This window comes from Branchiostoma floridae, chromosome 19 (assembly GCF_000003815.2).
Source record: "Branchiostoma floridae strain S238N-H82 chromosome 19, Bfl_VNyyK, whole genome shotgun sequence".
NCBI lineage: Eukaryota > Metazoa > Chordata > Leptocardii > Amphioxiformes > Branchiostomatidae > Branchiostoma > Branchiostoma floridae.
Genome location: NC_049997.1, coordinates 14,780,327 through 14,805,447, shown reverse-complemented (window position 1 = coordinate 14,805,447; position 25,121 = coordinate 14,780,327). Strand labels below are relative to the sequence as shown.

The window sequence follows — 25,121 nt, the reverse complement described above, 5'->3', positions numbered from 1 at the left end:
AGGGACAAGGAATCACAGTCAGCACTAGGGACAGGGAAACACAGTCAGCACTAGGGACAGGGAAACACAGTCAGCACTAGGGACAGGGAAACACAGAAAACGGATTTAAAGACTTATATTATAGATCTATAGAGATGTTGTATATTGTGTTTCAATCAATGTTTTTCTTGTCTAAGGTACAATGTATAAAATGTACCTGTTGGTTTCAGCCTAAAACAAATTGCATGAATCTTAGGCCACCTAGCAACTTCCTTGTCAAGTACACGTACAGAGTGCTACCATGTAAAATCAATAGAGGAAACTATGCTGCAAAGTGACATAGATGTCTGCTGTCAGTATGCTTTCCTAATTACACGCAGTCACTAATTAAGCAAGATGGAAGTTAATAGGCCTGGGGAAAACGTAACAAGCCAGAAGTATGAATATTAAGTGGCGTTCAAAGCAAAACCTACAGAAGCACAATTACAAGTCTAGCAAAGATGATTTCTTTGGACGGCAGAAATGACTATTAACTTTTTTTCCCCGTGAAACCTGCCAAGTACACTTTGCCAAAGCAGCTACTGTCTTGTTAGCTGTATGGCATGGTTGTTATTGGAACTGTTACACCAGAAAAGTACAACTGTTACAATGAATTAAAAGTTTGAAAGGAGAGTTTGAAAATCATACAGAAAAAATTTCATCAACCACTATTTCAAAGCAAATGAATATCAGAATTGAAGACTATAACTATAGTAAGTCAATGCGATCCCCACTTAAACATCCACATTTTGATGCCAATCATCCTTGTCACTTTTGACAACTGTCTGTGATTGGTGGACACTTTTGAAGGCAGGCTGTACTGCCTGTAGTAATGTTTACCTTCCTGCCCCCCCCCCCCTAGCTTTTTTCCGCAAACTGTCCCATTGATATGCGTGCCTGCACAAGTTCATGGTTCTGTCCTTCTGAAGATGTCTTTTTCTTGGAAAAAGTCTATTAGCTTTCCTTTACATGTCTTATTCATGGCAGGGAGGGGTGGTGCATGCATCTTGCACTGTAATTAGATGCTACCAACCCTTTAGACTAACTGTAGGACTGTTATAATTGGTAGCTTGTCTCATATCTTCCGCGTAATTCCTGACATGCACTATGTTATGAAATCTCAACCAGTCAACAATGATTTCCAATTCCTTCTTTGAATTTTAAAAATCAATATCTACAGAGTCTTGATTCTTCAAGTTGTAGCGATAGAAGGAACCACATCAAGGATCTTGTCTAAAGATTCGTGATTTTTCATCGTAGAGGATTACATTTCCAAAGGAAGCTTATAAGTTCAGGGTCATACCCTCTCTCTCTGACATCAGAAGCTGGTTTATGTAAAGCTGATCTTTCTCCTTTCATCTGCAGGTAGAAAGCATGCACTGCATACATGTAGTCTGTGTCATTAGTAGAGATGAAAAAGGTCACAAAGTACATGTAGACTTATGAAAGGCATTGGACTTGATGCTAATCTTCAAGGTGTTGCCCCCCCCTCCTCTTTATTGTATAATGAGACATCATGCTACCACTGCGTGTGTGTGTGACGTTACACGTAGCTACGTCTGGCGGTATCCTTTTAAGTCTTTACTTTTGAGTCTTAAAGCCTCTATATATAGGGCAGAGACCTGGTACATGTATATGTAAGTCTTTAACGACAGTAATTTGTTACAATCAAGGAAGCCCATTAAGGTGAAGGTCTGCTCAAGGCCCTCAAGTAAGTTTTAAGTATGACTGGCAGTTGTATCTTAGGAAACTAATGAGAAAACTTTTGCTGCTTTCAATGCAGGGGGCATGCTGTAAAGTGCTGAATGGTGGGAGTTCTTACAAGCTGTTTTGCAGATTGTGAACTCATTTGCCTAATTTATGCATGATGTGTTGACATCTATGCAAATGACGATCCATGGCTTGTGTTTAGAATCTTGGCAATGACTCAAGCCAAGGAAAGGTGTGTCGCAAGCCATGCCATTAGTAGAGTTCCGCTACTCTTTCCGCACATTAACAACTCCACCACACTTCACGAGAAGCGAAAGTGAGCCCTGCAACGTGAATCAAACATGAGCAGATCAAAACCTTCAGTCTCAGTGGGCATTTGATATGTATTGAAGTTAAGTGACTTTACGCTGAATGACAACAATGCCAGACCCTGGCACCTCGGACCCTTAATTGTATGCTCTCATAATTCAGTCTGGGTGCAACAAAAGTATACCAGGCCCAGAGCAGTGAATAAGACTGAAATGGTCAATGGAGCAATGGAGGTGGTGTTGCAACCTGAATTATAAGTAAGAATTCACAATGAAGTGGATCAGAATCATGTGAAAATCAAGTGCAGAATGTATTTACTATATAATAAGGAGATTTTGAAAATTGACTTGATTTTTGTATTTTTAAGTATAAGAGTCTTATTGAAATGCAACTTGGACTCCCATGGGACACAGGCTATTTAAGGGCACGGTCGGATGTTTTTAACTTTTAAGTTTGCAGTTAAATCTACCCAGAATCCAGACAAACTGACAAACCAATAGAAATTCCCCCCTGGGAGTTGTAGCATCTTCCATTGACCCCATGACCTGGACTGTCTTTCAGCTGTCAGTCAATGTTGATAATCACTCATTCTTCCACCTACATGTACTTGCTGTTACTCCTGCAACTCTGACCTTAAGCCAACTTCCTGTCACTGTGGTGAGACATGCCTGTAGAAATAACTGCCAAACAGACTAAAATGTCAGTCAAACAGACCCACTACAAACAATACCTCCATATACAGGATGAACATTTTCTCACAAGTCCAGACTTGCATTTCTAAGGCCATAAAACAGGTAAAAGTAGATTTTTTTATGGATCTTTTAAATAGTCAATGTGGTTTTAGACATTAACATAATTGCATTTTTCCTTCCAAGTTATAGCCACATATGTATAAGCTGTGTATGACATTCTTGAATGATAACATATTTAAAAAAATAAACTCAAGGCAAAAGGAGTAAGCAGGCTCAACAACATATTCTTTACAATATGACACAGAGACCATAAAGTATAAAGTCTATGACACTCCAGAGTGATATTTGCATCCTGCATTTCTGCCACACACCATTAAATGTGGAGCTTGGCTTGACATACGTTGTTCAAAGCAGTTAAAACTAAGATGGTATCATGAAGATAAACTGCCTTTCAGCAGGCCAGCCTTGGTTCTTATTTCCCAGAGGCAAGAAGACATTTTTCTTTATGTTCCAAAAGTCATTTCCAAGGAAGCTGAAGTATGTGCCATTAGTTACAGTTGTTTTGACACTTAAGCTAGGCAATAAAATCCCATATCTGCAGAGTAATGGTTTATTGTATGATTTTGATTTATAGTGTATTGTCTGTGTATTCTCCCAAGGAATATTCATAACAGCTGGGCCCTATCTTAGGTTTAAAGTTATGATCTGATGGGGCTCAGGCTGGCATGTGATAATAGGTATGATAATCTTCCTAGGATATTTTGTTCTTAGAGGCCACTACCGTATTTTCTCTAATAAAGTACACACCCCAATTAAAATACGCACCCCTGATTTGGAGCAAGTCTCAGACAAATCTGTGGGACTGAAATGAAAAATGGAAAAACTCAAACTAAGTGTACACACACTTCTCCTATGCAAATTTTGAATAGACCTTGAACTGGATAAATAAAAATTTATGATGCTTCTCAGCTTATTTTGCATAAATACCTACTGTCATTTTCTCTACAGACTTGTTGATTGCTTGCTGCAACTTATAAGAACCACAGAGAATCAACAAATCAGCTAGTACATTTAACTGGAAAAACAGTTGAACATCAAATGGCACTCTATGTAAATCATGCTTAGACATTTCCTTTTGTAAGACAACACCAAGACAAGTCAACGTGTGAGTTTTGCATCCTTTCTAGAAGTGCAGCTTCACCTTGTTCTAGATCTATTTTAGGCTCTTTTACTTTTTGCGTGCAACAACCTCAACCAAAGTACTTACCCCAACTTTGGCAACAACTTGTAGCCCCATTTTGAAAAAATTAAAATGTATGTGTACTACTATATTCAAGAAAATATGGTACATCTAAATAGTGACTTTCAACAGCTGCATGGGAAGAATTAAATCATTCACGTACACGTATGTGGGAGGCATGTTATTGTATATTTTACTCTTATCGTACTTTTAGATGGACTATCTCCCAAAGAGGACTACCCATCGCGCTTGTAAAGTTGTGAAGTAGCAATATGAATGTGGGCGACTCTCCATAAACTGTTTGAGAGAGTGTAAGCCAGATATATTCCAGATTGTCCCAGAATCATAAACTGTTTGTCGCACATTCAACTATTTTACAGGCAGCATTTTAGGAGCCACTAAAATTCAAAGGAACGCAATATTTGCAGGTAGAACTTGTATATAGAGCTCATTAAATTGTGCCAGTCTTTGCCAATAAGGAAGAAGGTTCATAATTCTTCAAACCCACTAGATATAGGCTTCCAACAAAAGGTTGACGCTCAAAAATGTCATAATACTTGGACTGAATTTGTCCATTATTATTAGGATAATGTGAACAGATATAAAACATGCATATTCACGTAACCTTTTGCTGTATTATCAAATGTTGGACAAAGGTGAACCACAGCCTAAGCTAGCAAATAGTCTGCTGTCAACTTTTCAGGTTCAATTTGCATAATTAAAGATATTACTCAGTGATATTAGATTACTGCATGTCATATTCATGATACATTAGCATTAGGTAATAACAAACATCATGGCATTAAAATTGATAGAAATCATTACTTCTCCAGCATTATTCATCCATTCTGTGATGTAAAATTATTATACATCATATTAGGTTTTGAATATTGCAGCTGAGGGTAAGTGTTATGACATACACATTTAAGCAAATTATTGGTTGATAGTGTGAATTATGAGCCTGTTAGGCCCAGCAAACCTAATACTTATGGAAAACATCCTCTAGAGACCTTTACAAGCATTGTCTTTGATAAAGGTGTTTAAATCATGGGTATTTAGCAGACAACCACTGCAGCTGTATTTCAACCAATCTACATCGTTAAGAGGTACCTTCAAGTTGACATTTAAAAGTATAGCTGGGCAGTTACAAAATAGGGCATAAGGCATATGGTGGGGGTTACTAACTCATCATGCACATGATGCTTTATGTTTTATCCACATAGAATTTGGTAGAATGAAATTTCATAATGTGTACAATCTCAAAAATATGTCGTTGCAAAGACACAGAATAATTTGAGCCTTTGCTAATTCTTTCTATAGAATCAGAGAGGGGACAGTCCAAGTTGGAGGAAAGGACATTATTGATTGGATACGACACATATTTGCCTATAACAGGAGTCCTTGTTTTCGTTCTTAGATCTTATGTACTGCACAAACCATACAGTAGAACACAGCATGTATAAGATGATTAGGAACTACATGATGGTACATGAAGTAGGACTTGCCTAGTACTTGGTTGTTACATTCTGTAAAACATCTTATAGTAAGTACATGTATAGGAAATACTGAACAGCCCCTCCCCACTGGTCTAGCCCATGGCTATACCCACGCTCAATTTCTCCTAGAAATGCGAATCATCTCTCACCTTCGTATTGGACAATTCTTCAACACACCCTCTAAACCTTCTGCCATTCGTTCAAAGAAATATACCGTGTCGCTGGTGTGGCCGAACGAGACAAGATCGTGTCCACACACCTGTCCGACATGTTCCGGCGCGGCGGCACCGCGTACCGTAATCAGGAGGGCCGAGCTGCACCCTCCCTATCCATCACCCCCGTCAGCCTGACACCGGGCTAACCTACTACAGAACGGGGGACGACAGATTTAATTGGATCTCCCGACCTTTTTAGTAAGTTATGTATTACTACAGATGGCGTTATTAGAGTCACTGGAATTAAATTACGCCGGTATATTCCCAAAGGTACAGTCCAGTGATGTTGCGATGTTAATTACCTCTGTAAGGGACTCAGTGGCACGGTCCATCGATGATTGTTGGAATATTACGCAGTTCAGTCCTACTGTGAGGTCATCATAGGTGATTTCAGCATTAAGGTTTAACAAGCAAGCAGTAGCAATCATTCACAAGGAAGCCAATAAAGAGAATGGTAAGAAAAGGAGATACGGACTTGAGTACAGGGAGTAAAACATCACAAGCAGCGCTGGAATAATAAAATGGTTGACAAGTCCTCATCAGATGTTCCGTGGAGCGTTTTCCATATTCGCCCTCGGAGTGTAGCCGTGTTATTGTGTTCGTTCTGTGTTCAGGTGATTGTATTGAAGGAAAGGTGACCTTATGTGTCAACTCCCTAATTTTCATTGCCTCCGGGAGGCCTCACTCTATTTGCAATGTAATGAACAGATAAGCCAAAGAGCTGCCGTAAAGATTCTAATAAAACAACACGTCAGGAAGCAACTTCAATAGCCGTCTTCCCCGTAAAATATTGCGTGGGAACGTGATTCTATCAGTTTTCAATATTCACATTAGCAACAGACCAGATTATATGGAATGGGGGGAGGGGGGTTGAAATTGGCAGTATTAAGTTGAAAGATTTCTTTGATTTGGTGATAAAAGTAGCTTAGAGAGTCAGATAATAGTGTTTCAAGTCAAGGTGATGCACAGCATTTTGTCGTTGCAACATACTTTGACGTTATCATACTTCATAGCACTTCCATCAAGAGATTACACCTGCCGGGTGCCTGTTGTATGGTAAGGTCTGATAATGGCTTCCTTCGACAATCCCTCTCGCCGTCGGCAAAGTTCTTTTCTGTCTCGCTCGGAATCCAGCAAACCCTCTCGCACGGCCCAAATATTTATTCTCGTTGTCATCCCAAACATCCCTGAAAAAACTGGCAATTACAATCGCAGATGTTGGGGTCAGACGAAGTATCAAATTTGCATGAATTTTGTAGGAGTGTGACGAATGACGAGCTCGCGGCGTTAATGTGTATGTAGTAGGAAACTGATACGGCCTGGGGAATAACCCAGACTGAAATATGGTGCGATACGACTGCCGCAATGCCGTTAGTTTTCATGAATATTTCAGGATTATTAGCAGCCCCTGATATGATTGTTATTGATTCGCGGGAAAAGAGTGAAATTCCGATTTCACTGATGGCATAACAAGGAGGCGACTACGGTACGCGACGTCCAACGGCGTCCCTCCGTCCTCCGCTAGTCTCGCCAATGATGTAATGGTTAACGTTTAACCATAATTTGTCCTTGAGGAAATGATATTGATTAAGCAATGACTTCTATGTATTGTTCCTTTATTATTGGAATACGAGTCACTACTGTGGCATCCATCTTTCAAAAATAAAGTGTTTATGCCCTTTCTTGATTTCTTAATGTGAAAGCCATTGGAGCCACGTTGTCTCTATCTGTCAATTCTACCAACCTGAGAAAACACTTCAACTAATATGTATCTATTATGTGTATCTAGCTACTACATGTACAATGTGTATGATTTAGTGAACACAAATATCGATGAGACCTGACCTAGATTTTCCACTTCCAACATGTATATGTAGGTAATATTGGATTGAATAAGCTCAATATCAATATATAACATGGTTTCAAAAGTTCACATTGCTATCGTAACATTTAGTATATTAAGTATATACAATGTCATGTACGTGTATTTTGTATGTGATATGGATTTTTTTGTATTCTCATAACGTATTTGAGAAAGGAAAAAAGAAGTTTAGACTTATGTATTACTCCAAAATTAATTTGATTTTATTTGCATATAAATTAGAGAAATATGTCAATGGTTTTTGTAAAATGTTTGTAGATTTATCATCAGTGGATGGATTTCAGAAAATAAAACTAATTTTATGAATAATGCCCCCAAAATAATTGTAATTGTTTAACATTGAGTAATGGTATCAGAAAAAGGCCAAAAAACATTTTATCTATATTAACAACATGTTTGGAAATTCTTTGAAACATAAAAAGAACATTTGCATATCAAGTGCCCCTAAATTCATTACAAATGTGCAACATTGAGTATTTCATATTCATTCAGGTACAATCTGATGATGTGAAATATTGCACCTAAATAATTCTGCAAGTTGAAATCCATACTAGATGACAGGAAAACTCTGTACTTTGTCGTGGTTGAATGATGACCAGTACATACCAGTAGACATGCCCAGTGAGTGATCATCCCTTTGGGCTGTATGCCTTACGTAAGCAGGTTCATTGTACAGCCCAACGGGCTCGCCATTCATTGAAGCAAAGGCCAAGGCCCTTGTGGTTTTTCTAATGAAAGATGTGTTTGAAGGCTTTTCTTCACATCCTCATTGTGAACATGACTGTCATATAAATACTAAATAGATGGTGAACAAAAGGTACATGTATTCAAGTCAAGTACAGTATGGCTAGACAGGTAATACTAGTTCACCTTTATCCGCAGGGTAATCTTTATCCGTTATTGTTAAAGATTTTTGAGATATCAAGACTTAGTCAACGGACGGTGGTTTTAAGCTACAGCATTTGGGCAAAATTTCAATTTGAAACTACTGTGCTTCGAGTTGATATCCCTAGATACCTTGTTTTCAGAGGGAACAGATATAGGTTACCCCGCAGATAAAGGTGAACTAGACTTACATGGAAGTCTATCAGACATTTGCAGTCCATTCCAATATATCAACTATAATGATCCCGTCTTCCGACTTCGCCATTTCCGCTGGGCCCGTTGTCCCTTCACTGATTTGTTGTACGAGGCAACCATTGACTTCTCATTTTCCACATTGTTATCTAATGACTGTCTAGTGGCAACGTTTTCGGTGTCGCCCAGTCTGATAAAATTGTGACCCGAAGCTCACCCTTGGTCCTCCTTGCCACACTATCTCTGGACTTCTACTATCTTGTGTTGCCCTCTATTTCCCCCCCAGGTTCCAGCCTGAACCACTTCAGCCCTCCCATTGCTCTTACTCATCAGAAGGTCGTACGACCTTGAATCAGGGTCACTGCCCTCCCCACATTTGATTGACAGCCATTGGGGTCCTATTTGCTCCATTGTGATTCATTTTCTTCAGCTAGCTTTATAGTCCATATTTTTCACCTCACCTTTTTTGTCAACATGAAGTATTTTCCACTTTCTATCGAATTTATCTTTAGACTTTTGTATCAGGCCTTTGAATTTAGTCTACATGATTATACATTTTGTACATCATAAGACCTATTTTTGGAGACATATCCAATTCACTTTTACCCTTGAGTTAAAAATTTGTGTTGGTGCATTAGGGCTTAAAATGACCACTCTCAATTGAAAGTACAACACAGTAGCGACTTTCATAATAAATACTATAACTAATGAGCTGTGTAAAACCATCACTCATCTGACAATTGTGGTGGAGAAATCTTTTTGCATCCATTATGTTCTGGCAGATCCAATTTATGCAGAATCAGACAACTGTAATCACACATGACTTATAATTCATAAGGGGGGTTATGCAGTAACCACAAAATGCATTAGTCGAACAGTGAGTAATGCCCACACATAAATGTAAAATTCAGAGGCCAAAACGATGCTAAGAGAGCATGCTAACCTGTATAGCATCTTACTTTGATTAGGCATTGAATGAACCAAGTTGGTCAACTTGAAGTAACCCGTTAAATAAAGTAAAACAATTTTGATTAGTTTCATTAGTCAAGAACCAGTCCAAATTACTTGATGAATCATTTAGTTTTCTGATCTGCAATGTTGTAAAAGCTATTTCCCTTGAAGGGAAAGAAAGCCACGTTTTAAGCTAGATCTATACTACTGTCTTCAGGGCTCAAAACTCATGTTTGAGATTGGTGTGCCGAAAAGTAGATATTAAAATTTAGGCGAACAGAAAAAACTTTTTGGTTCCCAATATGATGTAAAATGTCAAAAACTTCATTCTAGACCACTCAGAATCAAAAGTTGCTCAAGCTTTGAGTGCACAATTCAATTTAAAATGAAAATAGGCAAATGTTCGCCATAAAATCAGAAGGTACATTGACTGTAATGTGTAATGTCTAATATAATGTGTCATGAAGCTCCCAAACTGCTATCTTTCTCAACTACGGCTCCCTATCCTTTTCAGTGCTCTTTCTTCCTGATTTGTGAACTCAATCCCAATGCCACGCGCTGCGCAATTGCCGCCACTTTTGTCTGATGCCTCTCCAGAGTTTCTCACCCTAGGCATCGCCAGCTTAAATGCCTTTGACTTGTTAACACTAGAGCTCTCTTGAGACCCTATGGCCCCCTTGTGAGCCATTTGGTACGGTCCTCATGTGGCTTGAATGGCAGGTGTAATGGATGGAAAGAGAGAGAAAGCTGTTAGCTCCCGTCACCCATGGAAAGGGCAGAATCAGTAGAAGCTTGCAGCCTACATTAGTGTAGTAAGCAATACTTCTGAGCAGAGGGGGCCACTTTAGGTTTCTATTGGGTACAGTATGACTGAAATTGCTGAAGTTGAAGTCAATTTTGTACATTTATATAGAAGCCTGATAGGTGACATTTGGATTGTGTGGTGAAAGAATCAAACTCTTAAAATGCTGAACAAAATAAAACTTTCAACTGGATACATGGCATGTATTTGATCCTTTTTCAGAATTGTTGCCAGTTTATAATGATTGATTTCATTGAAGACTACTGAAGTCAACATAAAATTCAGTTTGGTTTTAATTTAAAGTTTTAACTCATTACCTTTTCGATCATTTTTTTACAACTATTACATGCTTAGATTGAGGTCTTTGCCGTATATATAAATATTATGTACCTTTATCTCATTTATCCCTGTCACCAGAGCAAGCTCTTTGCAATGCCCTTTGGCTAGTTGGGTTGCCTTTGCTGTATGTTTTGCTACAACCAAATCAATGAAATGAAATAAGAGCAATAATACTTTCTCCTCTAGGCCCCTTTATAATATAGATACAAAAGAGAGATATGTGACATATGAGCATCTTGCAGCAATTTCATAACTTTCATCAATTGTCTTAAGGCACAACCTTACTGTTGATAATTGAAATGCATTCATCACAATGGGGAATTGAACTGAATGTAATTGAAAATTTAGTCATCGAACTCTCATTTATGTAATTCAAGGTTATTAGTACTTTGCCTTAGTTTTTGCTGCAATGCGTGGTCGGGGATGTCTTTCTTTTCTGCTTCTGCTATTCTTTAAGGTAAATATAAAAATCTCATCATCTAGACCCTAGTTGCACACGTCAGATGAAATCAGTCTGAATCTGTTCATACTTTTACATATTAGTAAAAAAAATATGTCAGCCAACAACACCATTATTAGGTCACACAGACTGTTTAGAGTGACGTCATCATTCAGAAATTATCTTATACTGTTGACATCTATCTTTTGGGGTTAACCATTGTGCAAGTAGTGACCACAATGATTTAGAATCTTTCGTGCACTGGTTTTAGGCATGGAAGTAGAATGGCATACTTGATGTCAAGGGAAGGTGGACTGTACCATTTGGTAGTTACCCGGCATTGATATGTAAAAAAGAAGAGACTCATGGACTACACTGTGTAGTTTTCATACTCTTTTAGTTCGAACCATTTGACAAATTTTGTATCTAAAGACTGTCACAGAAGATTTAAGATTAAAGCGGCCCCCTTGATGTATAATTCTGTCTTCCAGATGGATGCAGCTCTAGGAGAAGAGTGATGTATGATGACCTTGAATTTTGAAGGTTATTGAGGCCGGTCTTCCTTTCAGGCTTTTCTATCTGACATTTAGATTCTCCTGGGGATGGTCCTGTCTTGGTTCCAGGTTACAGTGCATACCGTAATGTAACCCCCATCAGCAGTTTGCCGTATCACGCTCAAAAGCTGGTCAGTGCACTTTTCGCGCTGTTATCTGGAACACTCAACCATGAATGAAACACCATGAAAGACTGAAGTTTGAAAAAAAAAACGTTGATTAGAAACCAAAATTTGGTTCAGCATCTTCCTGCCGCCTACCCGAGCTTGTAGAAGTGTTACATAAGATAAATTGTGCAGCACAAAAGCTGAAATGACCAGGACAGAAAAGATACACCTATATAATATATACATCTGCAATTTGATACGAAGACATCTTTAACTGCAATTTGATACCAAGTACAAATTATGATTGGCATTGTTGTAAGTTACAGATCAGTTGCAAAATGTTCCTTTGGAGTCTGTCACCCTTGAGAATTATTGAAATTTTTTCTACTTGTTTGCGTGCACTTTACCTTCCACTGCTGCCTGTAAACGATATATAAAGGTAATCTCCAAGCAGAATCCTACGGTGCCATAAGATAGTATCAAAGCTGGCCAAGGAGTGTAGCCGGCTAAGGGAGTCAAATGGGCACCTACGGGAAGTTTGATACTATACATTACGCACCATGGATCTGGTTAGAGATTAATATAAAGGTTCCAGAAGGCTTAGTCTAACCTCAACATAGAAAGATGACTGCTGAGTTCCTTCATGCACCAAGTATTAACTGGTGAACCCAGTTTCAGTGTCAGCAAGAATTAAACCTAGGAATCACATTCAGCTTTTGACACTGGGATTTATATTGAAGTTATAAGAAGGGTATTGCAGAGTTAGATACGATCAGACTTATTCCATCACAAAAGTAATCATGGCAGTATTGCCTTGGATTCTCCATGTGCGTTTGAGCGATCACGCACCATATCCAACTGTCAACTGTATGTTCTGCTGCAATATGATATGATATCACGAGGTAAGTGAAATTGCAGCGGTTTTATGAAAATAAAAATACATGGCTTGGAGCAGTTATTATAAGTCCCGCATGACAGAAAGTTTGTTCCGTATCGCCCAGATGAAGTAACTGACAAGATGCTGAAGCATTTGGCAGATATGAAATTTTTGGCAGTTTTCAATTATCCCTACTAGTTGTCAGGGTACCATTTTCTTGTTGGACCGGTCTGGAAAAAACGGATCAGCGGAGCGGATATTGGACTGAATAGAAAATGGACAGATTATACCGGCAGGCTGTCATAAGTTTTGGGGCTTATATTACTGGTCTAAGAAAATAACAAAGCAAAGTAGTGGTGAATTGATATTATTCATTTTTACCAAGTTTCTACAGTCAAAGTCAGTCTAACTTAACAGAGACATTACGTACATACATGAAGATAGGATTTCAAAATGCCTGTAGAAGTTGGATACTTACCGTGAACAATCAAATTCCTTTGTAGTGAAATGGACGGTCACCATTGTTTTGAATATCACCCATTCACAAGTTTTCACAGACAATAAGGTCCAGGTTCAGGTCCGGATGATGTTTACATAATTTTATAGTTCATGTTGCTGATATGAAATATTGAAACCATTTTGGTTGTAGCATCCGTCATACTTCAGTGGAGCTTACATCCAGGTTTCAAAGTTTAACTTAGATTGTTGATATGTTCACAGCCTTTTCATAGAAAAGCCACCCATGCAGACTATCTGGCTTGCCTCCACACCAAAGCCCCTGACATTGCCATAGCTGATAAGAACATGTAGGTGCTGTCATGTCAACGGTAAGGCTAAGCTAGAGACAAGACGATGAGAGATCTGCCTTCTCCCAGCCTCCACGGAGATCGAGGCAATATAAGCAGGTTACCTTGCAGTGAAGTGTCTGCCCTCTGAGACGGTAACTGGGATGAAACTGTCAACTTAGTTGTACACTCAGATCCATAATGACAAAGAGAAGGGATAACAACTCGGTTGAACCTCCATGCTTTCCTTTTAGTCCAATGTTAAAGGGATTTTGCTTGCCACGTTCTAGACAGAAAAAAGTCTTAGAGTTTTATCTGGAAAACAATATTGGAAATGGAAGTAAAAATTCATAACCTTGCAGTATTCTGAGCAATACATATTGCATTCTATATTTAGAAATTGATATGAGTTGTGGTTGGTCATAGTTTAGACTTTGGGTTGAGCTGTTGGGTTAAGTTTTAGTTCTTTTTGATTGTGTGCAAGTCCAAAGGGTCATGTGTAGTGCAACTTAGACATCTTGGCTCTTCACTGTTCCGGAGACCTTGAATCATCAGTTGATTGTTGATGAGTGAGGACTGTAGAGTGACCACTCATCATCCAATCTGAGACAACCGTCTTGATTGCTTCCCTGGCTGCTAAATTTTGCATGAGGAAATGGAGTGGTGGGCATTAGGGGTGGGTACCAGTACAGTGTACCGGTACCGTTTTTTCTTGTTGGACCGGTCCAGAAAAAGCGGACCTGAAAAAAAATCAGGATATGGGATCTTATCGGCAGGCATTCACGTGTTTTGGGGCTTACTGGTCCAAGAAAATTACAAGAGCGGAGTAAAGGAGAGTTGATTCGTCATTTTTATCAAGTTTCTACAGTCAAACTTGGTCAAAATTAGTATTGTTTACATTAGGTTGGACTTTAAGATGCCAGTGGAAGTCACTAAACAGAATCCTTCAAAGTGAAATGGACCATAGCTTTGTATATTGCCCATTCACAAGTTTACACAGACAAATAGGTCCAGGTTCAGGTCCAGACCTGGACTATATCAGGACCTGACTTTTCTATACCTGTACCCACACCTAGTGGTCATTGACCTTACTGAAAAGCAGTAGGCTTGAAAAGTTCCATTCAACCTTAGAAGCAACCTTTTGGCTCCCAGTTCTCTATTGTTTGCAGTGTTAGGCAGCAGGAAGAAAATTAGGACCAAAATTCATAGCTCTGAAGACAAAGTGCACCATTTCCATGTCTGTGGACGGCCTAGGAAGCACCTTCCCTCTGGAATGGTGATGAGTAGTGCTTAGGAGATCTTGTGACTAGTTGATGCCCTTAACAAAAGTCTGACTAATGTATTATGTACATGGATGTGGATGCTGGCCTTGAGCGGTCACTGGCCACGGTCAGAACTCGTTCATCAAGAAATGATGGCGTGTGCACAAGAATGACCGAAGGTCAACAAAGGAGGCGCCATGGAATATTTTGACCTTGACGATTTGTATGCTCGAAGAGGTCCATTCAAAACATGAAGGTAAAGTAGAATAGTTTTTCTTATTACGCTTACACCAGTTGTTCCAGCCATTGAAGTGACCATGAACGACTGAAGAAGTAACGTCCCTTTAAGTTTAACAGTGATTGGAGGTACTTTTGCAATTTTTCCACTGAAATCGACTCCACTCATGACAAAAGCACAACTTCTCTATGCACCTAGCCATGTTTTTGGCCTTGAACAGTCACTGATCATGGTTGGTAAGTACTCTATTTGCCAGGATGTGGAGGTACAAGGATGGTTGAAGGTCAGCGAAGGTGACTTTGGTGATCAGGTCATAATGCTCACTGATAGACCTGCCACGAAGAGTTAGAAGGCAGAATGTTTGACATGTTCATTGTTTTCCATGGTGGGCTGTTTAGATTTTGAAGATGGCGCACAAGAGAAGGGGGTTTTGAACATTTTAGTTTTTTTATTTGTTTTGTAGATTTGCCTCTAGTTAGTCCTCACTCTCAATGAGTGAAGCTAATGTCTCGGACATAATGTTTCTGACTTAGGGAGGAAAGATAACTGTAGTCTTATTAATGTAGTCTGTATCCTTCAAGTGACCATCCTGTCTTGTTATGTGGCGAAAAAGGCTTTATTAACTCCTGGTAAAGACATTAGGTATCTGTGACATGAGCTTCTGTGGTTAAGTCTGAACATACACAAAGCCTTCCACAAGCCATCCTTCAAATTGAGTTGAATTGTTGGCCATCATTGTATAAAGCATAGAGCTGCAAGTGTCACATCGTTTCCTACTTACAAGGGCCTGTTTACTCTTGATAAGACAGGAGCTACTTAAGGTGCTTTACTATAGGCTTGGGTGTGGAGTTGACATTGATGAGGTATAAAGTGTCATCCTGGATAGCAAGGATGATGCTGATTGCTGTGACAGCAGGTGTTGAAGTGTCTCTGCAGACTTGGTGTCCCCAGTAAGGTATTATGTGGAAGTGACTTTAGGAGAATGTCATGTCAGGGACTGTATGAAACAATTTCAGCACTTCACATCAATGCTATGGTGCGATATTAAATGTTTGAGTGGTCACGGGTCTGATTTCGGGCATTTCTGGCTGGATTTTGTGCCCTTTGAAAAGGCACTTTACATATTAACTCTCCTCTATCCACACAAGTGTAAAAGCAGGTACCTGACTTAAGTTGGGAGGTAAACTTGGTAGGAAAGTGATAGACTCCAATGTCCAATACTGTTCCCTAGACAAAGTGGCCTAACTGCCACTATGGCTTCAAAAAAGGCTATGGGACTACCAGTCCTGACTACGTTGAATGATGCTATGGTTGTGGTACAACTGTAGAAAATATAATGTGCTTGAAGAAAAAGTACCCACCACTATGGCTTCAAAAGGGCTTTTAGACTTCATGTACCTACCTACCTTGAATGATACTATGATTATGGTGTAACTGTAGGAAATAGATGTACATGATGACAAAATAGCAACCTATTCAGAAATAATCATGCTGTCCAAAGGAAAGTATTCAGACCATTTGGGCATTAGGATCCCTCACCCTTCAGATCCAGCTTTCAAAGTTGTCATAGATTAAGTTTTAACATTTTTCTTGTGACTGTTGCCAAAATAGTGGGTTCTATGACATTCTATTAGTATTAGTGTTCTGACTAGAAAAAGTCCTTTTGATATTCACTTTGCACTTTCCTGATTCTGAACTTCAGCATAAATCTAAAGTACTGCCTACTAATCAGCTTAGGGGCATTGTAATGCCTAATCCCAAACATTTCCTGTTCTGCGTGCCTGCACCCAGGACATCTGTCAGCCCAGTGTGAACACCATTCAGTCTGTGCAAAACCATTTAGAACAGCTTTGGGGCATTGAAGCCTTGGATTCCATGGGCTTTATATTTGGTACTAGTCATTCCCGAACATGTGGGAATGGGGAAATTAACATGGGAATGCTTTTTGTACGGATTTTTGGATGGGCGTTTTTGATCTTGAAACACGTCAGGATGATTTGTATTGTGAATGGAGTTACATATAGTCTTGTATGTTCAGTCAAACTTTGTACAAGTGACCACCTCCACATAAGGGCCACCTGGCATTTAATATTGTACAGTAACTAAACATTCAAACCTATGCAAGTGATCACCTCTATATATATATACCAGGTACATGTATTATAAGGACCAAATGACTGTACAATATGACCACTTTTTGGTTGCTCTTACATGTAGATACCCATTAAGAAACTTGTCTAAAGTGACCACATGCCCTCATATGCCAAAAAGCAGTTACTCATTACAAGCAACTGAATATGATTTTGGAAACGGTCAGATGTTTCAGACAGTCATCCGGCAACTTTCGTCAGTAACTCTGGATAAATCTTACTGGAGAGGGTTTTTATATCTTAGCTGTGAATCGATTGATATACAAAAGAGATCTCACTGACGAAAGATGCTATCTGAAACGTCTGACCATGTCCAAAATCATCTCCAACTGCTCGAGTAAATGCTTTTTGGCGTATCTTATTACCTGGATGTCTAACCTTCATCGACGCACCTGTCCTCATGCTTAGACAAAAGTTTACAAGTCCCCTGAATGGTCTTTCGGGGCATTGTTGATTGCACTTGTACAAGTAACTTGCACATGGTGTGAACCCATCAAAAATTAACTATTGTGCCCAGTCCTGACATCCTTGACATCATAAAGATACACTTTCATTTCAGCTCTTTTACAGTTTCATCTGACAGTGTTTATAGCAGTTATTGACTTTGTAGTAAAGGAATGCTGCCCTTCGATGTGTATATAGTATTTCACAGGCTATACACCTACCCCCTATAGAGACAATTGACTTTGATAGCAGGGCATGAAAGGAGAGATTGGTAATAAACTAGCACTATTTTATGTACAGTAACTGTATTTTATCAATCAAGGATAAAAGACCAGAGTTCCACCACCCCATACATTTACCAAATGATTTTAAACTTCACAACTGCTGTATTTTGTGCGTTTCTATTTAATTATGCAAATGAGGTCCTTATTTGCATATATTGTACATCATGTTAGTTTTTTCATCTGCCTTACCCATTAACTGACATAAGAAAAGAAGGCTATTATAATTATTATGATCTTGACTCTTTAAGACTTCATTTTTACCAATGTTTGTAGGACCTTACATTCTTTTTATTCTTGAATATTCCATTTTTGAGTTAAAAATAGCCTCCTGGCCACTGCCTACCTAATTTCCAAATGGATTTGCCCTGACTAGACTTGGGGCAAACTTGCAGCTATCTTTATTGGACACTGCAAGGCCACACCACCTTGATTTTATGGATGACTTTTCCGCACACATTGATTTTGGCCTGAGTCCAGGAAATAAAAGGAATATCTCTGGTTTTGACAGATGGTCAGTGGTCATCGTTCACACCCTGGTAACAAGTCCCTGCAAATCGAGATGTCACAGGGAATTCTTCATAAAACTACCACCAAATGTTAGAACATGGTTAGGGAGCTGTAAGTTGCCAAATAAGACTATGAGCATTATACTTCGCAAAATTACCCAACCAAAATACAAAACAATGGCAGAGGTACCAATCTATTTAATCCTCCTTGCCCAAATCAGGGAAGACTGCTTGAATACTCTGTAAAACAATCATTATTTCATAACGTTACTATGGGCATTGTCATTCTAAATGGCGCATTGTTGTAAAATTCCATTGAATATGTTGTAAAATTCCATTGAATAGAGTACTCTATGTTGTAAAATTCCTTGAATCAAACAATGATTTAAGGGGGCTCTACATGTATAATTCTCCGTAATGATAGAAGTACATGTACCATCAATGATATTTTAGAATTATAATAGGGAATTGTCATATGCATGTAGTAAATCATCCCACCAAGCTGAAGTTTTTCCACATTTTGCATTGCATCGGATCTGCGGTCCAGATGATATGATCCGTAAAATTAGCGCGCAGCGTAAATAGAACAAGTGAAGAGGATTGTGTGACGGCCATCCTGATTTGATAACAAGATTTGCGAGAGAGCTCATTAGTATGCACATGTCAATACGCTGAGTGGCGGACTCTACGGCAGCCAGATCCTCCAACACGCTATCACTGTCACAAATCCAATAAACAGGCAGTTGTTGGCTGGCATGAAGAGCGCGCTGTAATCCAGATCTATCATTGTGGGATCTCTGCCTCAGGCAAGATGCATTATACAGCAACTAACTAATATTTCAAATGCCATTTCGAAGTCAACGGGTCATTCCCCTTATGTATGTTTGTTTTGTCAAAAATGTAAAAACCCTTCAAAAAACAATCATTAAGTGAAGATTAAAGCCATCTTTTGTTACGGTTGTAAATTAGACATGGTGGTTAATCAATCATTCAAAAGAAATACAATGTGAAAAATATTAAAAATTGTATTCTAATCAATATGCAAATTAAGATCAATAAGTCAGTAAAGCTTTAATGACTTTTGAGACATTAAGATAATCATGGCAAGTTGCATCGTATTCTTCTTTATTTTTCTTAAGTTTTCTTTTACTCCCTTGGCGCAGAATCAAACCATTAATTAGACAATCACTATCATGTTCTTAATTAACATCTTAGACATAAAAACAGAAATATAATGTATTATGATTATTGTCAGATAAACCCAATTTAAATTCTAAATGCATTTTTAGTGTCATAGACTGAATTGATGATTATTATGAATCAGCCCAATTTTTATTTTCCATTTATGCGTTATTGTTTTAGAAATCAATGACTCAATTTCCATTGACTGTACAATATAGATACTTGATGTAGACCTCAAAGTCTGTAAATCTTGACAATTTTCTTTGATTCTATTTTGGGGAGTTCGGGGATGACCTGCAAATATGTCTATTTTTTGCATACATGTCTGACTTGTACTAGTTTTAATCAGAAAATTTGATTAAAACACTGTGAAAACCTTAATTTCACTTCTACCACAAAATAAAGCTATTGCAAATTTGCCATAAATCAATTTACTGAAAATCTTAACTTCGTAACAGTGACATGTTTCCTCAAATGATGGTAACTTCAATAGAAATACACAAAGTTGTATTTATAATTATAGTAGATTAGCATCACATAGTATTACATCCAATAATTACATACTTATTAGTACCTTCATTTGAACAAATTGATACCACCTTTTATAACTCTGCTACAGTGTACAAGACTGTATTGAATCTTAATTAGATAGAGCAAAGTTTGACAAATTCTGCAGGAACGCACAATGTCAACTTGTTACACCCGGTATTAAAACTGATAGCATCATTTAGCCTTTATTTCCTCTGCGTCATGACTTCTTTCATTTTAGTCTGACGACGAAGATATTGGATGTTGCTTGATCGTTTATGATACATAAGTTCATTAAAATCTGTTTGCAGTTCCATCTTGAAAGTCGCAGAGCTTGTGGGACTTGTTATTTCAACCGTATTCATCATCTATAAGGCTACATCAAGTTCTTTTGTTGGATCTGGGATTGTGAAGAATATGCTGAACTGTAAGTTAAATCAACATCAAAACAGCGGCCCAAAGTTCAAAGACTGTGCCTTCAAAAAATGCAGTAGGCAGATGGCATTTTTCATCATAACCCTTAGTCTCTCTTCATTTCGTCATTTTGTTGAATGTTTCCAAAGAAATTTCAGAATTAAAAGATTAACTTAGTGTTGCCCAAGGCAAGAATAGTGACAAAAAAGGGCAGGGCCAATTTTGGATTTAGTTGCTCTCTGTACCTGAGTTGATTTTATCATTACACTATGCTCAAACAAGATCATTAGCATTCCAATCATAAAAGTGGAAAAGATTTTTAGTACAAGTGTGAAAGAGCCAGCCTGAAATCTCTTCCTTGTCCCTTGAGCTTAAGACCCTGTAAGTAGCCCCATTGCAGGCTGTGGCAGCACTATGGTGATGGCTGAGAAGTTGAAGATGGAGTGTATGGGTGAGTAACACGGTCCCTGGGTCAAACATCCAACAGTAAGGCTACACGCCGGGCACCATAACAAAAGACGTATCGCCCTACCCCAGATCACTTTGGAAATCTTGAGGAGATGGCGTCATTAGCATGCATGAGCGCCCCCCGCACCTGGCAGTTATTTCTACCCTTTATCGCTCGGTGCACCTTGTACACCAAAAGGTTAGGCATCATAAATTGGGCCGGCACAAGGCGCGGGTAGAATTGTCCGCAGTAATACCACCCGGCACATTAGGATGATGGTACCCATCGGGTGCTCGCTATCACAATTGCACTCTGCTTTTTATAGGTCCATCAGCACTCAGGTAATATTTCACATTGGCTGGCCGATGAGCCCCCTTTTTCAGTTAGTAACAAATAGACTTCAAATCAGCACAAGGCATGCCACATAAGAGCCTTCTTTCCATTCGTTCACCAACAGCTATTCATACAAATCATATATTTTGGCCATTCTGCGCTGATTGTGAGGTGGTGATTGTTTGGTTTCTATAAGAAGTAAACATCTGTGAAGTGTCAATAGTAAAAGTAATGATGCTTGCTGGCACACAAAGGAAAGGCAATACATCAGATATACATGCATGGTTGCATTAAGAGTTATGATGGCCTTTCTAGGGTTAAAGTAAAACCCATACACTGTTACAGCACCTGCAAATAGCTGTTACAGAACATAATGCCTCTCATGTATCACAAAGCCTCCTGACGTTTTTCAGTCCCTCATTCCATCGCCTGAAAGTGCATTTCCGATGTTTTTCAATTGAAAGGAGAATGCATTTGTCTCACAGCTAATGGCCACTACAGTTCCGCCCTGATTTCTTGCGATCATCTGTTACAGAACAACTCAGGCTACTTCAATGAAGGAGCACGCTGTTCACTCACTCAGGAGGCTCTTCTCGAATGATTGGCGCTGACTGAGTACTTTTCGTTTTGATGTTGCAGAACTCAATTTTCGTCAGCTAGAGCTGTGAAAAAATGTATTTCCCATGTCTTTTCTTCGTACTTGATTGCTCGGGAGTGGAGTCTATGATCACGGACAGGGCGTGCATACAAAGTGTTTCCTGTGTCGCCAAATCCTTTGCAATTGATTTAGTTTGGAAAGGTGTCATGACAGCTTTTCTGATGTCATCTTGGTGGACGTTTTGGCACCCGCACTTCTGTTTCTTGTGCTTGAAGCCGTATTCTGTGATAGAATGGGATCATGGCATTGTTTGAGGCTATTTGATAAGTGATTAAATGTAGATGTAGACTGATGTGGATATTAATCATTCCACTTCTATGTACTCAAACCTGTCTATAGGGAGTCCACTCGAGGGCTGAGAAGAAACTGGTCACAGTAGACTAGTGAGCTGCACTAGACAGGATTTGTCATGGTTGAGTCTAGGGGTACAAACTTTTTTTTCTTGTTGGGCCGGTCCAAGGAAATCAGACCTGAAAAAAATCAGTGGACAGGATTTTAGACAGATTAGAAAATTAATACAGATTATGTCGGCAGATGTTAGCATGTTTAGGGGCTTACGGGTCCAAGAAAATGACAAGAGCACAGTCATACTTGGTCTTAGTCAGAGACAGTTAGTGTTGCTTACATGAAGATTATATCATAGTATTTGAAAATGCCAGTGAACATCGGGCACTCTATCAAACAGCAAAAAAAGGATCATTGTTTTGAGTATCGCACATTCACAAGTTTTCACAAACAATAGGTCCAGATCCTTTGAACCTGGACTGTACCTGTACCTGAATTTTCTGTACCGGTATCTACTGTACTTGAGTCAATGAAAAAATAATTTTTAAAAATAAAAAAAGGGGACCACAATGGCTAGTCATCCATATGCAGACATAAGTTTGACTGTATCATCCAGCCTTTGAATACCGCTCTAGTCAGATAAATCCAATTATCAGACTAGACCATTGGCAACAAGTTTTTGCCAGCAAAACTGGCCTGTACCCAGCTTCCAAGCACATGATTATACCTTAGGGTAGACACACGATTTTGATGATAGCCTGAATACATTTGGTGTGGCAATGAACTATCATAGTACTGCCAATGATGCAGTATGTAATGTAACTACCGGTAATTGATACTAAGTAGTTGAAATGTCAAGGTGAAAGGAGAGGCCAGAAGGGAGTTCTTCCCATACCTTAGGAGCTAGAAGGCTTAAAAAATCATTCAGTAAGTACTTAGCTGATGAAAATAATGAATATGTAAAAGAATTGAGATTTGGACAGGGCTTTGCAAATATGAGAATAACTCAAAGATAACTGCAAAGGCCATTTCAGGACATTCTCCTTGCTTGAATTACTTCATGTTAACGTTATTGCCAAACAATGATGAAGATAAAGAATGAATAATTATGTAAAAAAATGAGGTTATGGACAGGGCTTTACAAACATGAAAAGTAACAACTCAAAGATTACTGGACGGGCCATTTCAGGACACTCCTTGCTTGAGTTACTCCCTGTTATTGCCCAACAGATAGCATCAGAATCAGGAGGTGGTGCATGCTGCTGTACATCAGACATGGTTTGGGAAGAGTCTGAGTCTACAAGCACAGACGTCCAATATTGCCTTGAACTTGTTGACATCAAATCAGAGTCATTGATGTGTAATATGCTGATTCATGTAAAACCTAGGCCATGATACCATGTAATACAGGTGTTCCAGACCTTTCAGTATTGTAATTTGGTATCCCACAGGTTTCCACTTGTATCACACAGGTGTCTAGAAAATGGTATGAACATGCTTCACAGGCATCGAGTGCACTGCTATGTAACATGTATGAAAAATTCTGATGCCTGATTTGGATGTTAGAATTCATAGTCTTACAAGTTTGTGTTCAACGACACCAAATTTTCTGAACTTTTAGCTCATTTCCAATTAAAATGAGTGTTGTCTCAGCATGTAAATTATAAGCTGAGTCTATTAACAAAATTAGCCCATCAAAATAAAAGAAATAGCATTTTAGAGGGTCTAGGTTTTTAAATTTTCCTGGGGAGCATGCCACCCCCCCCCCCTCCACAGGATTTCCATTCAAAAATTCAGGGGACAAATAAAAAAATCCAGGCTGGCTAGAACACTGAGTACAATATTGTTGGATTGTGAAAATGACCACAGGCCAATACAATTACTACAGGCTCAGATTAATTGAAGCTGATGTCCTTGGAACATTGCATAACAGGTGATCATTCTTCCCCCATTGGCTGTGTATGTATTACTGGGCTGTTGGTATTGGCCAGCTGTACTGAAGCTATTCACCCAGAGTGACCCTCAGGCTACCTATCGATTTGATGGGTAACGTTATAACGTTACATATATGTCATGTTTCTTAACGTCCTCCCTGCTTCATAACCACATAACAGATGCAGATTTGGTGCCCAATGGCTACCTCGGCAGACTTAAGGTTAAAGCGGGTAAATATTATATTGTTCTGAAGATTACAAAATCTTTGAAGTTTAACGATAGAAATATTCTGCTGAAAAACGTAACAAAAATTGAAGTTGACCTTCATCTTCTCAATACCTACCCACATACCAAATATCATAGCAATCCATCCAGAGGTTTTTGACTTATGCTGACTACAAAAATCTGGAAACACAAACAGACAGACACACCCAAAAAATGAATATTAAATATGGATATCCATAATGATCATCATAGTTATTTTTTTGATCTTTGTCTGTTTTCTTAAACCAGGGTTTCTCTCTTAATCACTTACCAAGTACTACTTTACAGAGAGGCCCAGGGTGCAGGTCCTACAAATAATACAACAATATGTACAAGGTGGTTTTGTACATTGAATACAGTCATACAGATATCCTTAAAGATTGTCATAGTCATTATCCATGCCAGATCATAGAATTTGAATGAGTGTAGATATCATTTGCTTATCAATGACAGAAGTCTTTGAGAAAGGTATAATGTTGAGTACATTTAACATAATACGTTATGTATTTACACCATATTCTATGCATCACTTTCCCCCATACTTTTCTCATCCCCCAAATCCTGTCTAGACATTAAGCAGATGAAATGTGTCTGGTTGAGCATAAATCCTAAAGCTACCATATCTCCCCTAGCTATGGCACTCACATTACAGTTTGGCCCCCTTTCCGCTAGGCGACGATAGTTGGTCCCAGGCTTT

At 38.8% G+C, this 25,121-nt stretch overlaps 2 protein-coding genes across 4 annotated transcripts in view; one reads left to right on the top strand and one right to left on the bottom strand.

Moving 5' to 3' along the window:
- LOC118406733 (leucine-rich repeat-containing protein 4C-like) overlaps window positions 1-6,556 on the bottom strand; it is a 66,708-nt gene extending 60,152 nt beyond the window's left edge. Inside the window, exon 1 of one of the 3 annotated variants that reach the window (XR_004830078.1) lies at window positions 5,615-6,556. The gene's annotated coding sequence lies outside the window, so the exon portion shown is untranslated. The remainder of the gene's footprint in view (window positions 1-5,614) is intronic. The other 2 variants (XM_035807028.1, XM_035807030.1) reach the window with 2 other exon arrangements.
- Window positions 1-25,121, top strand: part of LOC118406731 (staphylococcal nuclease domain-containing protein 1-like) — a 169,195-nt gene that overhangs the window by 114,185 nt on the left and 29,889 nt on the right. The window lies entirely within an intron of this gene.